The 21,647-nt window shown below is 36.0% G+C and overlaps 1 long non-coding RNA gene across 1 annotated transcript in view; it reads left to right on the top strand.

The window, feature by feature from the left end:
* The window catches only part of LOC141372408 (uncharacterized), a 58,551-nt gene extending 41,910 nt beyond the window's left edge, over positions 1 to 16,641 (top strand). Inside the window, exon 3 of the long non-coding RNA XR_012377632.1 lies at positions 16,145 to 16,641. This is a non-coding gene — a long non-coding RNA (uncharacterized lncRNA). The remainder of the gene's footprint in view (positions 1 to 16,144) is intronic.
* The last annotated feature ends 5,006 nt before the right edge of the window (positions 16,642 to 21,647 follow it).

Here is a 21,647-nt window from a genome sequence, read left to right as displayed (position 1 = left end):
AGAAACTGTTGCAGAAAGTAGCAATGACACCGTGGGTTACAGCAGAGAAAGGTGGAAAAGGTCAGATGACAAATGCACTTTCAGGTAAGAGGAAGGGACCTAGAAAGGCAGATGCTGCAGAGAGGTAGGGTAAAATGAGGAAAACTTGTCATATATTTTGGAAATAATCTTAGCATAAATACTGAATACTGGAGGAAGAAAGACTGAAACAATTTCTAAGGCTAATGAAATACTGGAAACTTGAGAAGTGCAAATAGATAGAGGATAGTCACTCAAGGCATGAGAGAAGACTGCATAGTAAGTAACTAGAGGACGTGGATGAAAAGCTGGCCTTTCCTTTTATTTATGTTTGTCTTGGATCCCTGTTTTAAAATGGGTTAGGTTGAAATTTCACTGGAAGCAGCTGAAGTTACATTGGAAGGGGAAGGCGTGGAGTTGTAGGATTCAGTGCTTCCTAACACCAGCGGAAGATTCAGTTGACGGGAAGTCTTCTATAGCGATGGATGGACAGTGCACAGCTTCTACGGTGATGGATGGACAGTGCACAGCTTCTACGGCGATGGACGGACATTCTACGGCGATGGATGGACAGTGCACAGCTTCTACAGCGATCAGCTTCTACAGCAATGGACGGACAGTGCATGGGTTCTACGGCGATGGATGGACAGGGCACAGGTTCTACGGCGATGGGTGGACAGGGCACAGGTTCTACGGCGATGGGTGGACAGGGCACAGGTTCTACGGCGATGGGTGGACAGGGCACAGGTTCTATGGCGATGGATGGACAGGGCACAGGTTCTACGGTGGTGGGTGGACAGGGCACAGGTTCTACGGCGATGGGTGGACAGGGCACAGGTTCTACGGCGATGGACGGACATTCTACGGCGATGGATGGACAGTGCACAGCTTCTACAGCGATCAGCTTCTACAGCAATGGACGGACAGTGCATGGGTTCTACGGCGATGGGTGGACAGGGCACAGGTTCTACGGCGATGGGTGGGGAGTGCACAGGTTCTACGGCGATGGATGGACAGTGCACAGGTTCACATAAGGTATAGGTGAGAGAGGGACACCATTTGTTTAAGTAGGGAATCTGGTCAAGAGCGAGAAAATTACTGAGTCTGGAAAACTATCAGTATGTTTTGGCACTAAAGTAGATATCTTGAGAAGTAAGATGCACCAACAGGAACTTTTCATTACGTCTTACTATCCTGCAACTTCTGAGCTGCATAAAAATGAGTTTATTTCTTCATTTCTCCTTGTCTCAGTTTCCTTGTCTGTAAAGCAGGATATATATAAGGAGTAGACCTAGGCTGGTGTGTGACACAAAGTGTGTCCATATAAATATTAATTGATCTTATTAAAGAAAATAATTGTATTAAGCTAAAAGTGCTTCGACCACAGAAAACAATGGCATTGACCATTGTAATTCCCTCTACACTAATAATCTTAGTAGAGGTATGTTAATTCAGCACGTTGGGGGAAATATTACTTAACAAAATATTTTTAAATGAACGATGTTCAAAAAAGCAGAAAAAAACGGATTCATTTCCTTGTGATTAAAGTATTTTAAAATATGTTCCCAAACATATCATATAATAATGAACACATGGATAATTTTTAAACCATCCCAGATATAATCATTGCTTAAAAATAACACATTTTCTTTAACATGAAGGCATACTGTTACTAAATTTCTTCTTTGAACCAGGATCTAACCAAATAGTTTTAGTGATTTCTAGCTAACTTCTCATTATTCAAATGAATTGATGAATAAATAATTTTCTTGGTTCTCAATTGCCATATTCTCTAAGATATGTCATTAATAAGACAGCTTTCCGGGCAGGGCACCTGGGTGGTGCAGTCAGTTAAGCATCTGACTCTTGGTTTCAGCTCAGGTCATGATCTCAAGATCTTGAGTCTGAGCCCCTTGCGGGGCTCCACACTCAAGGCTCAGCACAGAGTCAGCTTGGGCTTCTCTCTTTCCTTCTCCCTATGCCCCTCCCCCACCCTCGCATGTGCGCACTCATGTTCTCTCTCTTGCAAATAAATAAATAAATCTTAAAAAGAACAGCTTTCTGGGAATAAAAGAACACAGAAAAAGAAAAAATACTACAATAATAATGTAGTTTATCTAATGTTAGATATGTCCTAATTTTTAAAATGTTGAAGTTAAAAAAAAAAGGTAGAATGAGCACATATAGTAAATGGAACATTATTTTGTCTATGTATGATGAGTATAATTTTTTGGAGCATCATTACGGATATGTCATGATTGCACATTAAAAAAAAGATTAAGAAGATATTAGAGACTGGATTCCAACACTTGCTTTTTAGTTAATAAAAATTTCTATTTGGATTTTTATTTTTATTTGCCTATTCCAAAATTTTTATTTCAACACCCGTCTCTCACTGAATGCTACAGTCAACATCCAAATAATCAAACAGAAGCCTTGTGCTTATCTTTTAGATTACTTTTCCTCTCACAGCCTAGATCCAGATCATCCCAAGCTTTAACTAATTTCCCTTCATAAATCTCCCACCAAGTCCACCATTTTTTCTTCTCCACCAGACCCACCAGTCCCTCTCCTGGATCACAGAAAAGCCTCCTGCTGCTACATTTTGACACATTACCTTTCTCTAATTTGTCCTCCCAACTTTAGATGGAGTGATTTGCTTATTTTTCAAATGTCATTATCTCATTGTATTATCTGCTTCACAACTTCAAGGACTCTCCCCTGCTTGGACCACACTATCAGCCTCAATCTCTAACCTCCTCAAGCTCCCATACATCTCTGGGTCTCTGGGTTTCAGCCACACTGGCTTCCAACTCTGATACACACCAATGTTCCTCCTTTCCAGGAGCCTCAGTGCTTGCTATTCCTTGTCAGTGGACTATCCTTTCTGCCCTCTTTTTCTTAAAAAAACAAAACAGAACTCTGAAAAACAAACTGAGGTTTCTGGAGGGGAGGAGGGTGGGGGGATGGGTTAGCCTGGTGATGGGTATTGAGGAGGGCACGTTCTGCATGGAGCCCTGGGTGTTATGAACAAACAATGAATCATGGAACAGTACACCAAAACAAATTATGTAATATATGGTGATTAACATAACAATAAGAAATTAAAAACAAAACAAAACAAAACAAAAACTATTCCTCATTTGTGGTCTTAGTTTAATTGCTTCTTATCCAGTGATTTTTTTTTTTTTCAAAAGAAGAGTTCAAAGAAATTTTTCATTCCGTACCTTTGTTTAGTCCAATCCCTGAAATTATGGCATTTTTCTTTCATGTTTGTCTCAATCGAATTATTCAAGCATATTGCCTAACAGTTTCAGCACAATCAAGTTACATTAAAGAGCGAGAGAAGAAAAAAGCTGGAGCAAGACTAGAAACCAGCGACAGAGCTTCATTGTAAAAATCAAGCCAAGTTCCTTCTCAAGTTTGCTGCCCTGTTTAAATTCCTTTTAAAGACAATCATCTCCAACAACTGATTCTCATTGTGATTCCAATTTGTGGATATTTGTGAAAGACAATAAAATATTTGTAAGTGCATAGTACAGGTGTTCAGGACACTTGTTCAGTAATTACCACTCAGTGACCTTGAAGCTGGTGTCTTAAAACTCTATGCTCATTTAAATGCCTCATTGTTTACTAACCAAAATTTCTATTCACTTACACCCAGAGAGAAGAACCTAAGAATTGAAAAGACAGGAAAATGAGAAGAAAAACGAAGAGGAGGAGAAATAGACGGAGGAGAAGGGAGTATGTGGATCTCAGAAATTTTGGAACTACATTGAAAGAATTTTGAGAAAGGCGAGAAGTTAGAGTCCATATTTTGGGATTTGGTGTAAACAAGGTGTGTTTGTAGGAATTATATGAATGAAATAGGAAAATAAACCTTTGGGCAAAAGGAGGAAAGGCCCAGGGAGGGAGGGAGATGCATAAATTATTTAGAACATATCATTTGTTAGATGATTCAGACAAGTACTTTTGTGATAAATTATAATTATTTCAATTAAATTCATACTTGTGTCACTTATTTACTTCATTTGATTTTTAAGTATCATTATTGAAAATTTCCTAATTTTAGTTTAAGAATCCTAAATAAGTAAATCATATGTTTTTTTATGTTATGTTAATCACCATACATTACATCATTAGTTTTAGATGTAGTGTTCCATGATTCACTGTTTGCATATAACACCCAGTGCTCCTTGCAGTATGTGCCCTCTTTAATACCTATCACCAGGCTAACCCATCCCCCCCCAGAACTCGCAGTTTGTTTTTCAGAGTCCATGGTTCGTCTCCCCCTCCGATATCCCCCCATTCATTCTTCCCCTCTTGCTATCTTCTTCTTCTTCTTTTTTTTTTTTTTAACATATAATGTATTATGTGTTTCAGAGGTACAGGTCTGTGATTCAACAGTCTTACACAATTCACAGCGCTCACCATAGCACATACCCTCCCCAATGTCTATCACCCAGCCAAACCCATCCCTCCCACCCCACCACTCCAGCAACACTCAGTTTGTTTCCTGAGATTAAGAATTCCCTCTATCAGTGAGGTCATATGATACATGTCTTTCTCTGATTGACTTATTTCGCTCAGCATAACACCCTCCAGTTCCATCCACGTCATTGCAAATGGCGAGATTTCATTCCTTTTTATGGCTACATAATATCCCATTGTGTATATATACCACACCTTCTTTATCCATTCATCTGTCGATGGACATCTTGGCTCTTTCCATAGTTTGGCTATTGTGGACATTGCTGCTATAAACATTGGGGTGCATGTACCCCTTCAGATCCCTACATTTGTATCTGGGGTAAATACCCAGTAGTGCAATTGCTAAATCATATGGTAGCTCTATTTTCAACTGTTTGAGGAACCTCCATACTGTTTTCCAGAGGGGTTGCACCAGCTTGCATTCCCACCAACAGTGTAGGAGGGTTCCCCTTTCTCCGCATCCCCACCAACATCTGTCGTTTCCTGACTTGTTAATTTTAGCCATTCTGACTGGTGTGAGGTGGTATCTCATTGAGGTTTAGATTTGGATTTCCCTGACGCCGAGCAATACTAAACACTTTTTCATGTGTCTGTTGGCCATTTGGATGTCTTCTTTGGAAAAATGTCTGTTCATGTCTTCTGTCCATTTCTTGATTGGATTATTTGTTCTTTGGGTGTTGAGTTTGATAAATTCTTTATAGATTTTGGATACTAGCCCTTCATCTGATATGTCATTTGCAAATATCTTCTCCCATTCTGTCGGTTGTCTTTTGGTTTTGTTGACTGTTTCTTTTACTGTGCAAAAGCTTTTTATCTTGATGGAGTCCCAATAGTTCATTTTTGCCCTTGTTTCCCTTGACTTTGGCAATGTTTCTAGGAAGAAGTTGCTGCAGCTGAGGTTGAAGAGGTTGCTGCCTGTGTTCTCCTTTAGGATGTTGATGGACTCCTGTCTCACATTTAGGTCTTTCAACGATTTAGAGCCTATTTTTGTGTGTGGTATAAGAAAATGGTCCAGTTTCATTCTTCTGCATGTGACTGTCCAATTTTCCCAACACCATTTGTTGAAGAGACTGTCTTTTTTCCATTAGACATTCTTTCCTGCTTTGTCGAAGATTAGTTGACCATAAAGTGGAGGGTCCATTTCTGGGCTCTCTATTCTGTTCCATTGATCTATGTGTCTGTTTTTGTGCCAGTACTATACTGTCTTGATGATGACAGCTTTGTAACAGAGCTTGAAGTCCGGAATTGTGATGCCGCCAGCTTTGCTTTTCTTTTAAAACATTCTCCTGGTTGGGCGCCTGGGTGGCTCAGTCGTTAAGCGTCTGCCTTCGGCTCAGGTCATGATCCCAGGGTCCTGGGATCGAGTCCCACATCGGGCTCCCTGCTCAGCAGGAGACCTGCTTCTCCCTCTCCCACTCCCCCTGCTTGTGTTCCTGCTCTTGCTGTGTCTCTCTCTGTCAAATAAATAAATAAAATCTTTAAAAAAAATAAAAATAAATAAAACGTTCCCCTGGCTATTCGGGGTCTTTTCTGGTTCCATACAAATTTTAGGATTATTTGTTTTGGAATAAATCATATACTTTTATTTATTAGTTATAAACTAAAGCTAAATAATGATATTTCTGAAGGAAATGTTATCACCTTCATTTATACTAGGCTGAGCATGTAATATTCCAAATGTTATATTTTATTTTAAAAATATTATATTAAATAATCTCGTTAATATATCACATCACATACTGTATTTTCCTAAATCAAATTTTGGATGTAGTCAGTATCAATGGGTTCATTCCATTTGAATATTTTTTTCTACCTACAAATGTACATTTTGAATGTACTTACTTACATGTTTAGGGCAAACAGCACAAGTTACAGGGATCAGTAGACTTCTCTCATTGAACACTATATAGAACCAAATATTAGCTCATGATAAATAGGAAATTAGAGGGGCACCTGGGTGTCTTAAGTGGTCAAGCGTCTGTGTTCGGCTCAGGTCATGATCCCAGGGTCCTGGGATGAAGCCCTGCATCGGGCTCCTGGCTCAGCGGAGAGCCTGCTTCTCCCTCTTCCTCTGCCCTCCCCCCCCCCGCTCATGCTCTCTCTCTCTCTCTGTATCTCTGTGTCTCAAATGAATAAATTTAAAAAAAAATCTTTAAAAAAAATTTTTAAAAAAAGGAAAGTATAACAAAACAAGCAAAATGTCCTTCACCCAGATAATCTGAGAAGTACTCATTTAATTAATTTTGACTCTCAAATGCCCAATATGTGATTCTTAAAAAATTTGATGTATGTATATTCTTCATAAGCAACTGATCATTATTATTATTTGCAACAATAAAAAATGTATGGGAAAAATATATTGTTGCAGGTTTTATAATTTTCATGTCATGCCCCCGTAGATTGCTAATACCTTTTGGAAGACTGGGTCTGGTCTAAATTATCATAGTAATGAAAAATAACCTTTTTTATTTTTATAAGTAAGTTGGTTATTTCAGATTTCAGAAACACTTTCCCAGCTCTGAAACATCAAAATGAGACAGTGAGAATATCAGTAGCCATTATTCTAATCATGAGCAATTTATCTATCACAAAGGAACATTGGATATATAAACATTGTCATTTTTAGGTTTTAGTTTATTGAACCCAAGCAAGCAAGTATGTGTATGGGCTGAAATTAAGAATAATGAAACTATTGGTGCTTTTTCATATATATATATATATATATATATACCTAAAATACTTGCTTTGTTGCTGTTTTTCTTTCATATTATCCCTTGAACTCCAGGTAATTTAAGATATGCAAAGGACTTTTTTTTTTTTTACTAGCATTGATGTATTTTTTAAGGTATTGGCCTTGGAGAACAAACTATTCAAGTGTAATTAATTCAGGCTCTGCTGAGGTAATCTTTGAAGTTGATCGAATAAAAGATCCTCAGATCAAAATTCTGGCAAATTAATAATAAAACATACACAGAGATTGGTAGTAGAAGACCCTAAAGGTGAGCAAAGCTGTTCTTTAACAGATGGAAGAAACAGGGCACTAGCACCATTAAAAATACATAGTTAGAAATACTTCTTCCAAAAGTTAGCATGTGTATCCTTTTAAATCCAAAATGACACCATCAAACACCATTGCTGGTGGTACATGAAAATAAAAATGGATTAACCTAGGGCACCTGGGTGGCTCAGTTGGTTAAGCGACTGCCTTCGGCTCAGGTCATGATCCTGGAGTCCCGGGATCGAGTCCCGCATCGGGCTCCCCGCTCAGTGGGGAGTCTGCTTCTCCCTCTGACCCTCTTCCCTCTTGTGCTCTCTATCTCTCATTCTCTCTCTCTCAAATAAATAAATAAATAAAATTAAAAAAATGGATTAACCTTTATATTTTTGTCATATAGATTTTTTTAAAAACCAGAAAACAGTATATTATTGTTCAATGATGATTTTTCATAAGTTTGAAATATGAGAATTTTGAGCAAACATCTAACCTCTTTTAAATGTGTGTGTGTGTGTGCGCATGCACATGAAATTTAATATTATGACAGTAGTTTAAATAAATAATAAAACAGGATTATCTAATACTGCTTTATTTCTTTGAAACTGATCTTTTTGCATCACATGGCTCTAGCTCTCCTCTTGTTAGTCATCTTAAAATTTTTTTGAGATATAATTGACATGTAACATACTAGTTTCAGGTTATAGCATAATGATTTGATGTATGTTGCATTATGAAATGACCATTATCATATGTCTAGTTAATATTCATCACCATATGTAGTTACAATTTCTTCTCTTGTGATGAGAATTTTAAGATCCATTGTTTTAGCAACTTTCAAATACACAATACAGTATTATTAACTATAGCCACCATGCTGTACCTTATACCCCCATGATTTATTGACTTTATAAGTGAAGTTTAAACCTTTTGACCACCTTCACCCATTTCACCTACATCCTCCCACCCCCCTCCTCTGGCAACCACCAATCTGTTTTCTTTTTTAAAGCATTTCTTTTTTTTTTTTAAAGATTTTATTTATTTATTTGACAGAGAGAGACACAGTGAGAGAGGGAACACAGGCAGGGGGAGTTGGGGAGGGAGAAACAGGCTTCCCGTGGAGCAGGGAGCCTGATGTGGGGCTGGATCCCAGGACCCTGGGATCATGACCTGAGCCAAAGGCAGAGACTTAAGGACTGAGCCACCCAGGTGCCCCACCAATCTGTTTTCTATATCTATTTGGTTTTTTATTTTGTTTTAGATTCCAGATATAAAGAAGATAATACAATATTTGTCTTTCCAATGAATTAATTTCAGTGAACTTGATTAACACCAAGCTCCCCAGGCTAGGATAAATTTTTTAGAACCCACATTTTAAATACATTTTCAGTAATTTTTATTTGGGGAAGATAGACATGAGAAACAAACAAACAGAAAATCAAGCTTACCTATACTGTACCCAGTTCTTTTTAGTAGAGTTGGTGAAACTACTTAAAAATGTAAATCTTTCTAGCACAGAGTTAATTTTAAGTTTCTGAGGATTAAAACAAGGCAGGTACCAGTTGTTACCTTCAAAGGAGATATTTTAACATCATAAAAGATGTAAAAGATCAATCAGGTCATTGAGTTAATCCCTCAGACAGGGTTTCATTTTTTGTCTTTAATTATCCTTTCATTTTTTATGCCAAAGAGTACAGTACTTCTGTGTTGATATTAAGGAATGCAGGTGCTCCAAAGATAAACACATTAGAGGCATAAAATTATAATTGCATACTTACAATTATTTTAAGATGTTTATATATTAAACACCTGTGGTTGATTATATTTGTGAACCTAAAAGATGCTTCACTGTTCCAGAATAAACAACTTTAGTTTTTGTAACAATTGAGAGATGAATGTTTAATAAACCATCCATAATATCTTATTCAAATATTTAATCAAAATTTTGGATTTTTTTCATAAACTTATAGTAAAGAAAATAATTAACAGATATCAATTAAAATCCAGACAATGTCGACCTATAGTTGTGTATCTTGGGTGTATTAGGTGTATTATGACGCTGCTCTGGACTTTGGTTTCTCATCTGTAAATCCATAGTTATGGTGAGATTTAAATAAGATAAAGTTAATTAAACAGTTAAGTGTTTTGCCTGGGCAAAAGTGCCCAGTAAATAATAACTGTGACTAATTTTCGAAAACAACCCTTTCAAATTCAAGTATGATTACAAATATATCCTGTGGGTGTAAAATCAAGTCCTAATAGACATATAAACATGGAAGTGTGTATACTTCCTGGTATTTATTCAGATCTACTTTGACACCTGTAACAATTAATTATGGTTTGCAAAGGGGAAGAAAATATGGAATTATAACATTTGTTGATTAAACAATCAAAGATTTAAAACAGTGACTTGCTAGAATTGTGCAAATGCTAGAGAGTTAAGGGAGTAGTTAAAGATAAAGAATCAAAACAATAAATAATTATTTTACTCATTAGAGAATAGGAATACAAATATATAATGAGAAAGACATTGAACTGACTAATGTGAAATGCTTAAGCCTTAGGATTATGATATATTCCATATCATTTAGTAAAATTCAAATTTTATGGGGAAATATTTTGAAGGAGATGATAACTCTGACCATAGAATTTAATTTTAAAGTAGATACCTAGCTTATTTCTTCTCTTGTAATAATAGCACAACAAAAACTGAGTCTAATTTTGGTGAAGTAAATTATCACAAGTGCATACACAATTAAATTTATATCCCACAAAAAATATGTATACATGTATTCTGCTTAAGTAAAACTATATACCTATAAAGCAAAGAGCATTATAACAAATAATTCAATTTATTGTATAAATGATAAAACCTTAGCACTTCAACAGAAATCTGAAACAATCAGATGTGTCACATACTACAGAACATTTTTTTTTAAAGATTTTATTTGTTTATTTGACAGAGAGAGAGAGAGCACAAGTAGGCAGAACAGCAGGGAGAGGGAGAGGGAGAACCAGACTCCCCGCTGAGCAGGGAGCCCGACGTGGGGCTCGATCCCAGGACCCTGGGATCATGATCTGAGCTGAAGGCAGATGCTTAACGACTGAGCCACCCAGGCGCCCCAACTACAGAACATTTTTATCACAAACTCTGAGATGACCATCTTTCAATAGCCTCCATACAAAATAGTGCATATAACTCCCTCACAAAAGTTGAAGAGTATAGTTCATATGCATAATTTGGCTTAAAAGTAAATATCAAAAAGACTGATTCCTTATCCTCTCAGTTATCTCATTTTTCTTATTAATTGATTTCCTGTCATTTTTTTCTAGCTGTTCCCCCCTGCTTTGTCATATTACTTTCAAGATGTACTCACTTTTAATAGCTATTTTCCTTGTTATCTCTTCTTTAACAAAGTTGTAGCCAGATCATACACACTGCTACAGTTGAGGTAGTGTCAGCATTTTCATAATAAAAACTTCTCAGAGGTTTATAATTCAACTGCAAAAATTCACACTGAGCTCATCCTGGCGTATAAGGTCAGAGCCTGAGGCAAAACTGTTTTACAATGTTCAAGCAAATTAATGTAGTCAATACTCTGAATGGTGCAAACATAAATCAAACACTGAGGAAATATATCCCCCCAAAATAATAATAACCATTTGGCTGATGTTTATTTTCAAGTTGTTGAGTTGTCGTTGTTAAATTTGCATATGTCCCACACAGGTGTTGAAAGAATAGTTCTAGGAGAGAAGGAAGGCAAACAAAATGGTGGCTTTCTTCCAAGCAACCAACACTAACATATGTGGTCATAAAATAAATAGCCTTCATGGCAGGTGGCTTACCCTCAAACAACAACCCAATCTCTCGGTATTTTACATATACAACTATGTAAAATATGTTAAGGCTCTATTTAGAGAAGAAACTTTCATGTCAACAACCTTCCAAAACCACTTGAGAAATACTGTAAAAACTCCACAACTGTTTTTCTCATTCTACATAATTTTGAATTGACCAACAAATAGAATTTATATAATATCACTGTGTGGTTTTATATCAATGTTGTGTTTCTTTAGATATGCACCCAAAAGCAAAGACATGGTCAAATAGTAGTGGGTCTAGACCATGACTGGATCCAGGAGTTAAGTCTTTGGGAAAGAAAAAAGTTGAGTGTTCCATCTCAAGATATTTCCTTCTAAAATCATTCACAGAGTCTGTAGGCACTATTTTCAAACCACACTAATGTTTATTTGTGTGTAAAGCAACATCAGAAAAAAAAATAATAAAGACAGGGAAAAAATGAAGAGTAGGGGAAAAGAAAAAAAGAAAAAAAGAAAGAAAGAAAAAGAATTCAATTGCAACAAGAGTATTGCCATTCTGGAAATTTCAAGAGAAGCCATTCACATAGAGAAGCTATTATTATTAAAGAATTTGAAGTCACGAGTTTATTATTAAATAGAAGTCAGGCCCCATAATAGATGTTAAAAATCAAACAAAATCTCATCACCCTATTCATATCCGTGCCTTTTTGTAATTCCATTCCTTTTGGAAGTACATGCATCCATGTTCTTATCAGAGATGTAATGATACAGTTTTTTTATTTTGATCTTACTACATTCTTATTTGAAAACTTTATCGTGTTTACATAGCCATAGTAATGATAAAAAATCGTAATCGTAATAATAGCTAAAACCTACATAGCTCTTACTTTGTGCTTCACATTTCTTTATTTCATCTTCACAGCAACTTTCAAGTTAAGTATTATTATTAACTCTACTTTATACACATGAGGAAACTTGGAGTTAGCGAGTTTAAGTAACTGACTCGAGGTCTCATGATTATGAGATAGTAAACCTGGAATGCAAAGCCAGGCAACACATCTATATAATGTGTTCCTCACCACTGTGTTAGATATTTCTCATTTTAATATGCCATTCACTAGTTGTTGCTGTTGTTTTAACTTATTTCCCTGCTATTAGAAAGAATGGTTGTTTCCTATCATTCCTTTTAAGAAACCACATTTCTTTGAACATCTTCACATGTATGTTTACTGGTTTCTTATTATTTCCTCAGGACTGATGGAACGAAGTGATATTAGTAAAACAAAATGTCTAAGTTTATTTTACATATAGTTTGATTGTATTCTGTTTATTCAATGTAATTATTAATTTACATCCCTGTCAATATAAAATTAGGTATGTGTATATGTATGCATATGCACAAACATGCATTTCTAATCAAATAGTAATGAAATGAGGCCTCATTCATATTTTAATCATTTGTGAAGTTAAACATTTTTAAAAATTTTATTTATTTTTTTAAAGATTTTATTTATTTATTTATTTGAGAGAGAGAGAATGAGAGACAGAGAGCACGAGAGGGAAGAGGGTCACAGGGAGAAGCAGACTCCCTGCTGAGCAGGGAGCCCGATGTGGGACTCGATCCCGGGACTCCAGGATCATGACCTGAGCCAAAGGCAGTCGCTTAACCAACTGAGCCACCCGGGGCGCCCCATTTTTTAAAATTTTAAATTAAATATTTATTTCCTCATTTTGCTCATAACCTATCTCCATACTGTTTTATTAATTCCATATTATCTTTAGTAAATTAGCTTGCATTTGTAATAAAACTTACTAGATTTAGTGACAGCAAAATTATATTCATAAATAGAGCAATCAGATATAGAGATATAAAAATACTCAGTTTATAAAAGAAAAATTCAGAAATTCAATTTAGTTTTAATTTTATCGACTATGGTGTGGAGGTATTTGTCAGAGGCTATTGTTAGGAGAGATGACTGGGAACGACCATGACAGCTAGATCACGAATCCTCATGTGCCAATGGTTTTGAACATTTGAATAGCTTGATAGTGAATCACATCTCACTTATTAGAGACATAATCATAGCTCAGATTTTGAATGGTGAATGGCTGCATTGGGGAAGGGAATCAGTTCTAGATGAGAATCTAAATGAGAAGAGCTTGTCTCCCACTCCATGGGTCCATGGATCACAACTGGGGGTTCATGATCTTGTGTGGAAAACTCATCTTTGTTCTCACTAATGTCCAACTGAAATTTAGTGCTTCCCTCAATTAAATATTTAGGCAACAAACCATAGCACCAGTGTCAATAGCTGGGACTTTAACAGTAAAACAATCCCAGTTATTTCATTTCACCTACAGCTATTGCAATTATCTCAAAATACTATTTAGAGTCACTTGTAGTAATTATTAGGTCCCCCTCTAGGTCATCTTTTTCTAAAAATATATTGACATGCATATATTACTTACTATGTCTCATGTTTCAAATACTGATAAATTTATTTTAGATAAATCTATTTTTTAAAAAAATCCAAAGTATTTCTTTTAATACATTTAAAAATATTATTTTGAGAAAGGGTCAGAGTCCCTGAAATTTAAGAGCCCTCAAGGAAGTGTGTGATTTTTATGATATTCAGGCAATGAGGGCCTGACCAGAAGAGAAGTGCCTGGATGGTGAAGACAGCACACATCCTAAAGAGGGCACAGGATTATCTCTCTCACTCTATTTCCAGTCAGTTCAATGACGTCCAAGTAGGCATTTGGGGGTCTTGATTCCTTACAAAAAGACTAGATCCAATCCTATTTCATGTTTAGATCCCAAAGTCCAGGACTGTTTTTTCCATAAATTTACTTATACCAAGAAAATCAGGGGCACCTGGGTGTTTCAGTTGGTTAAGCATCTGACTTTTGATTTTGGCTTAGGTCATGATGTCAGGGTGGTGAGATCAAGCCCTTTGTCGGGCTCCATGCTCAGCAGGGAATCTGCTTGAGATTTTCTCTCTCCCTCTGCCTCTCCCCCTATTAGTGTGTTCTCTCTCTCTCTCTCTCTCTCTCAAGTAAATCTCTCTCTCTCTCATATATATATATATATATATATATATATATATATATATATATATAAAGAAAGCCATCACTTTTAATGTTATAAGTATCAGTGAATGCCCTCTGAGGTATGTGGTGGTAGATTTTGACCTAAAATGTGATATAGCAAGTTGACTATAAGATCATCTTTCACTTACTTGGTTGCAATACAAGATTTTCCTTTCTTGATATCACAAAGAAATTTCTTCTTCCTTAACTATAACTGTCCTGCTATTGCCTGCATGAAGCAAGAAGTGTGTGCTGCACTGGGCCCCACTGGGAATCCAATCTGTGTTTGCAATATGTTATAGGCCTGTCACCCCAAATCGCTTATGGCAAGACATTCTTTGACTTATAGATATTTGTCAAGGTCATGCTACTGTGAATGACCCTTAGTTTGGGAACTGAGAGCAATCTTTTCACAATAATTTTTCTCTGAATAGTTTCTATTAGGCTGAAGTTTTCCTAGCTACTCGAGAAGCTAGCCACCAAATTTCAAGGATGACAAATTAAATCAGACAAGAGTTGTGGGCAGAGGACAGTGTAGGTAAACGAACTGGTCTGTGACAAAATGCAACACACAAAATATCAATGGGGTACCATTATGTATAGCATCAATCAGCAGAAGTTTAGAATGTTAGGAGAAATATATGAGGGGAAGAAAATTGAAAATAGGAGAAACATGGGGTACTTTTTAAACAGAAATTACAATGACTGATTCTAACACACTTTTTTTGTCAATTAATGTAGAAATCAGGATTTCTAAAATAATCAGTTAAGATGCAATTTTTTTATATTTTAACAATTGAGTTAAAATTTCCTCAACTTCTGGAATACTTAAGTACTGACTTTATCATAATTACATTTCAACCTTCTCTTTAAAGAGTAAAATTCTTTTTGTTCACATTTAATTTTCTTTTTTCTTAAAGATATTATTTATTTATTTGACAGACAGAAACACAGTGAGAGAGAGAAGACAAGCAGGGCGAGTGGGAGAGGGAGAAGCAGGCTTCCTGCTGAGCAGGGAGCCAATGCAGGGCTCCATCCCAGGACCCTGGGATCATGACCTGAGCCGAAGGCAGATGCTTAATGACTGAGCCACCCAGGTGCCCCTCACATTTAATTTTCTTATTTAGAAATAGAACTGATAAAGAATGTTTAGCCACTTTTTTCTAGCCACATTATTTTGACAATGAATTAATTCATTGGAAATCTATTCATTTTAAAGGATACTAGTTTAGATGGAAGACATGATTTCTGTTTTCTAGGAACTCTCAATCAATTGAAAAAGTGATATGAAAACAACCTATATAATGCAAGTTGGGAAAATATGTGCTAAAATAGAAATTCACTCAACTGGTGTCTTGACAATAGCCTCAACTTACTCTGGGCAAGACTAAGAAGTGTTTCTTATCCTCAAGGGGTCCTAAGATACTATAGAAGGTAAAATATAAAGATAATAAAGCAAAAGAAAATACATATGGATACAATTAGTGCAACTAAAGATTGAGGAGCTTACAAACAGGGCCACAAAAAAATTCCCTTATTCACTGGGCTGACTTAATTTTAGAGGCTCAATCAGTGATACATTAAACATGTTAATACATTATTACATCTCACATTAAATAGAATGTGTGTGCTGCCCAACTGATATAATGCTATCTATGCTTTCTCCACTTTTAATTAAACATTAATCTCAAATTTGCAGTTTCATTTGTTTGTTTTTTTTTTTTTTTCCAGGACTTAAATATTTTATTGCTCCTTGCAAAGCTGTCAGGCCGTAGGCCCTGTACCTGAAGTGCCTGTTGGATGAACACCCAGCAGAGAACACTGAGGCCTGGTGTGATCATGCTTTAAGCCAGATCGAGATTTCTGAGATTCCATGGAGTTGCCTGCAGATGTGAGTTTGCCCCAGGACAGGGAACTTGCATGGACAAAAAACCTCATGGATGGCATATGGTGTTGGTGGAGGAAGGCACAGTTCAATGATACTGCCAAACTGTGGAGTCTATAAGCCATTGGGACATTGTTAAAAATTGTTGAACATTTCAAAGCAAGAATAGTTATTATCTAAAAATCAAGGCACTTACCTACTAACTTTCAGCTGCATCAATTGTTAATTATAAAACTCACCATGGTCCATATACATCTTCTTAAAATTAATGTAATTGAAAAACAGCTACTTATCTGAGAAATGTTTTCAGTAGCTGGGCTTAAACATATGTGGGGAATTAATATTCCCCAAATGTGGTCCAACTTTACTTTTCTTGTAAAATTAAGTTATTTTGGGCTTTAAAACTGCTGAAGAAAATATTTGGAACAGACTGTTTCTAAGATTTTTGTTTTACATTTAATAAGTCACATGATATGTTATAAAAAATGAGTCATTCTTAATCAAATTAGTCCCTTCCTTCTTCCTGTCTTCTTTCATATTTTCCACATTCATTTCACATGCACGACACACATATCCAACACTGTATCACTAGTGCTGTGGAAATAATGCTAAACAATAAATAGTCTGTGCTACCAAGGAGCTCATCAACCCACAGTGGGGATAGAGAAGTTCAAATACCGAACACAGTATCTCAGGAACAGTTTCATATGACAGTACAGTTAGTGATGATTTGGGTGGTCTATTGTTTTTGTCTGGGAGACAGTATTATTCCGGGAAGACTGCCTAGACTCAACTAGAGATGACAGGATACTGGAAAGAGTGCCAAACATTTTACATCAGAATTAAATCCACTTCAACATGCACAACTACTTTTCTTGCATGCCACCACTATAGAATCCCATTTTTTGAGTGGAGAAATATGTAAAAATCTTAGTAATTCATATTTCCTCTGGAGGTTTAAAGTATGCCTCCATTTTATTTTAGAAATGAGTGAACATTTGGATTATGGGGAACAATTTAATCTCTGCATAGAATATATTTCATACGTCCTACTGATCAGCTGATATTTCTAATAGAGAAGTACTTATCGGCAACTTAGATAAAAGTAAAAGTTTCTTTTAGATACTGAATTGTTTCAACTCACTACATTTCCATTGACTTTGGGAAAAAGAAAGGATTTCATATCTCAAAAAGCCACTATACTTTTTTTTTTGTCATACATAATTTGGATTTGTTTGAATCATATTGCAGACTGAGATACATGCAAAGTAAATCATATATATTACTTTTATGCATTTTCATTTCTAAGCTACAAATTTTTTTATAAAACCTCACCAGTTATATACATGTCTGCAATTTCTCAACAAAAATGAAATACTTGTAGTTAGGAAATTTTAGTCAATTTAACTGCCTTCCCATCACCACCCCCAGTGTCTCTGAAACTTCTTTGTGTTGTGGCATATTTTAGCACTACTAATGCATGACTATTGTATTCATGTTTGAAGAGACAGGAAGGAGAGATCAGAAAAGCGATAAAGGAGGAAAATCCATGATTCTTGGAGAAACTAGCTGAATAATTTTGTTCTATTGATTAGTTATAAGTAATCTGTTTTAATTCCTCAGTACTTCAAAATCTATAGTGAATGTTGGTCAATAGGTCATGACTTCTGGAATCCAACATGACTAGGTGAAAATTAAAAAAAAAAAACACATTGGTTATTTGATCTACACGATTACTAAATTGGGCTGTTTTGTTCTAGACTGATGCAGACAAACTTATTTCAAACCTCTTAATGTCATTAAATAATATCTCATTTCAGATACCTAATGCTGCCCGCCAAATAGACATTCCCTTTTTTTTTCCTAAGGGACCTCATTATATTCAAAATGTACAGGCCTTCTGGAAAGTCCATCAATTGATTCAGGGTAGAATATACTGTATTATGCTGCAGAGGAAAAAATCTGATTGACATTAACGAATCCTAATGGTCCCTATTTACAGTTCTACCAATGAATGGTAGAAGAACAGATGCTTTCTTTGTTTGTTTGTTTTGGTGCTGTTGTTTTTGTATACGTTTCTCTAGCTCTTTAAAAGAGAGTGGCAGGAAAGACCTTTTTATTCTCTGGATGTACCAGGTCGACCTTAATGAAAATCTCAAAATACGGTGTATGGTGGTGGATAAAACAAAGAGAAACACAGAAAACAGAGTTGGAGCCTGGAGGTAGATGTACCATGTGATGTACCATGTGAAAAAAACAAAATTGTTTACATTTAAGTTGCATTTCCTGTTTCTTAAAATTTTAAGTTTCCCAACCATTACACAGAAAGTTTGTGCTTATATAAGATCAATTCAGTGCTTTCTAAGACCATCTAAAGAAGTGAAACAATCCTCAGTCCCTCCTTGGGAATGATTAACATATATGTGGTAGGTAGGGAATGGGGAATGTGTAAGGGGACTTGAGGGAAAGTCCGTTAGAATCATAAACATTGCCTTAAATCCACTAATGGTCGTTCAAAATGAACCCAGTGATGGTTTTTTTTTTTAAAGATTTTTTTTTATTTATTTATTTGAGAGAGAGAGAGAATGAGAGAGAGAGAGTACGAGAGGGAAGAGGGTCAGAGGGAGAAGCAGACTCCCTGCTGAGCAGGGAGCCCGATGCGGGACTCAATTCCGGGACTCCAGGATCATGACCGGAGCCGAAGGCAGTCGCTTAACCAACTGAGCCACCCAGGCGCCCTGGTTTTGAATAGAGGTTTCAAAGCAACATCTCTTTTTCTGTGTCCCCTCCCACCTCTCTCTCTCTCTCTCTCTCTCTCTCTCTCACATATGTACATACACATACACGCATACACATCTAGATTTGTGTGTGTATATGTATTTATGAATTTACACACACCATCTTGGACAAGTAAGGTACACTGTATTTTAGAGGATAAACATTTAGAGGAACAGTGTGCAATATACTGTTTGCTAGAACTGCATGAAGTAGAGAAATTGCAGTTCTAACTCTGGTTAGTAAACCAAAGGAAAAAGAAAGAGAATGCCCAACTCTAATGAGAACAGAAATATTATCTGTATAATTTGGAAAACTTTTTAAAATTTAGTCCAGGGGCGCCTGGGTGGCTCAGTTGGTTCAGCGACTGCCTTCCGCTCGGGTCATAATCCCGGGGTACTAGGATCGAGCCCCGCATCGGGCTCCCTTCTCCGTGGGAAGCCTGCTTCTCCCTCTCCCACTACCCCTGCTTGTGTTCCCTCTCTTGCTGTCTCTCTTTGTGTCAAATAAATAAATAAAATCTTTAAAAAAATAAAGTAAAATTTAGTCCAAATTATAAAATATATAAGAAAACAATAGTATGTCTGAATTGAAGAGGGTAAAACAATATATACTTCTGATTTTACTTTTAGAAAAATAATCTGTGTCTCATAAGATGTTAAGGTAGAGGCAATAACCAACTTTAATTATTCAAACTGTATATTGTGTGTTGCTCTTAATTCTTTAACTTTTATTACCTGCAAAATACATGGTAGTATTATTTGGCAAGTAGAAATATCACCTTTTAAAAATAACTAGGTTTTGTTTTCATGAAAATGACAGCTTTTAAATTATTGAGCACCTCTTACATAATATCAAAGTGTTTTAAATAATTATAGGGTATTTCTTATGCATCACACTGTACATTACATTAAATGTGATCTCCTTATATACATTTTATGAGGGAGGGAGTGGGTGCACACGCAGGTGTATCAGAAAGACTGGTGAGTCTTTCTCCAACTGGTTCAACCAACTGGTGGTTGACAGCATCAGCACTGGGAACCTAAATCCTGGCTTTCCACTTAGATGCTTTATGATATGTGTGAATCTGCAAACCTCCCTTCGTCTCAGTATTCTCATCCCATTTTTCATTTAGTTGGTGTTATTATCACTGCTTGGTTAAAAATAAAAGTGTTTTGGGAAAATACAAAATTCATACATGTAACTGTGGTTCAGCTTTTCCCATTCTTCAGAATATCTAACACAGAATACACAGAATATCATAGTTATTATCTACCCTCTCCCCACTTCTTTATGCTATTAGCCCTCACTTTGAAGTCATTGTATTCATGTGTTATTGTACCTACTACACCTGGTTGTTTGGTGTAGGTAGAATTTCTCCTAGGTAGAATTCATCCTAGGTAGAATTTCTCCCTAAATATATAGAATGTATCTCAAATAATCATGTTGTTTTTAACTTGTTATATATACTTGTTCTCATATTATCCATTTCAGAGGAATTTACTCCATTTTCTTTTTTATTAAAGATTTATTTATTTATTTGAGAGAGAGAGAGAGAAAGAGAGAGAGAGAGCCATGAGCAGGGGGAGGGGCAGAGGAAGAAGCAGACTCCTCTCTGAACAGGGAGCCCAATGCGGGACTTGATCCCAGGACCCTGAGCTGAAGGCAGACTGCCAATTTTAATTTTCATTTAAAACACAAATCATCATCATCAGGACACAAACATTTCCTGGAAGGATACTTCAAATTATAAAACTGATTGGTTCTACTTATTTCAGTATGGATAATTGCATACATATTCATATGTTTTAAAGTAGCTTTTTTATTCTGTCATCTGACTCACCATTTACATAAAGGTATTTTCTAAATTAAAGCCATCTGTGGGAAAGGCTGGGAATCTGGAATTTTACTTATTGTTTAAATGTTTTATTTTTCTTTTTCTGGATCCCACTTTACTCATTAACAACTTGACATTCTCAGGATGGAAATGACAGCATAAGGAGACCTCTTGCCACTACATTCCTATCTTCCATTCCTGTCACTGAAATTAAAAGGAATGCTATAGATTGGTTTCAAGTATATTTTGTGTCTGATAACAAAATTTTGAAAATATTTTTTCATTTTCATTTTATTTTCTCTTTGCCGAACAGCCTGTGCTTTATACTATGAACAAGTATTTTTTCATATTTTTCTTTAATAAGTGAAATTTACTTTTATTCCTTTTTTAATTTTTAATTTTTATCTATATATTTTAATTATGTTATGTTAATCACCATACATTACATCATTAGTTTTTGATGTAGTGTTCCATGATTCATTGTTTACATATAACACCCAGTGCTCCATTCAGTACATGCATTAGCCAACATATAGGACATCATTAGTTTCTTTTTTTTTTAATTTTTTTTTTTAAGATTTTTTTTTATTTATTTGACAGAGAGATAGCGAGTACAAGTAGGCAGAGCAGCAGGCAGAGGGAGAGAGAGAAGCAGGCTCTCCGCTGAGCAGGGAGCCCGACGTGGGGCTCGATCCCAGGACCCTGAGATCATGACCTGAGCCGAAGGCAGATGCTTA

This window comes from Callorhinus ursinus, unplaced genomic scaffold (assembly GCF_003265705.2).
Source record: "Callorhinus ursinus isolate GAN/ISIS: 27379988/994484 unplaced genomic scaffold, GSC_fseal_2.0 scaffold3, whole genome shotgun sequence".
NCBI lineage: Eukaryota > Metazoa > Chordata > Mammalia > Carnivora > Otariidae > Callorhinus > Callorhinus ursinus.
The sequence above is the reverse complement of the archived record's forward strand: the minus strand, read 5'-3'. Positions and strand labels throughout refer to the sequence as shown.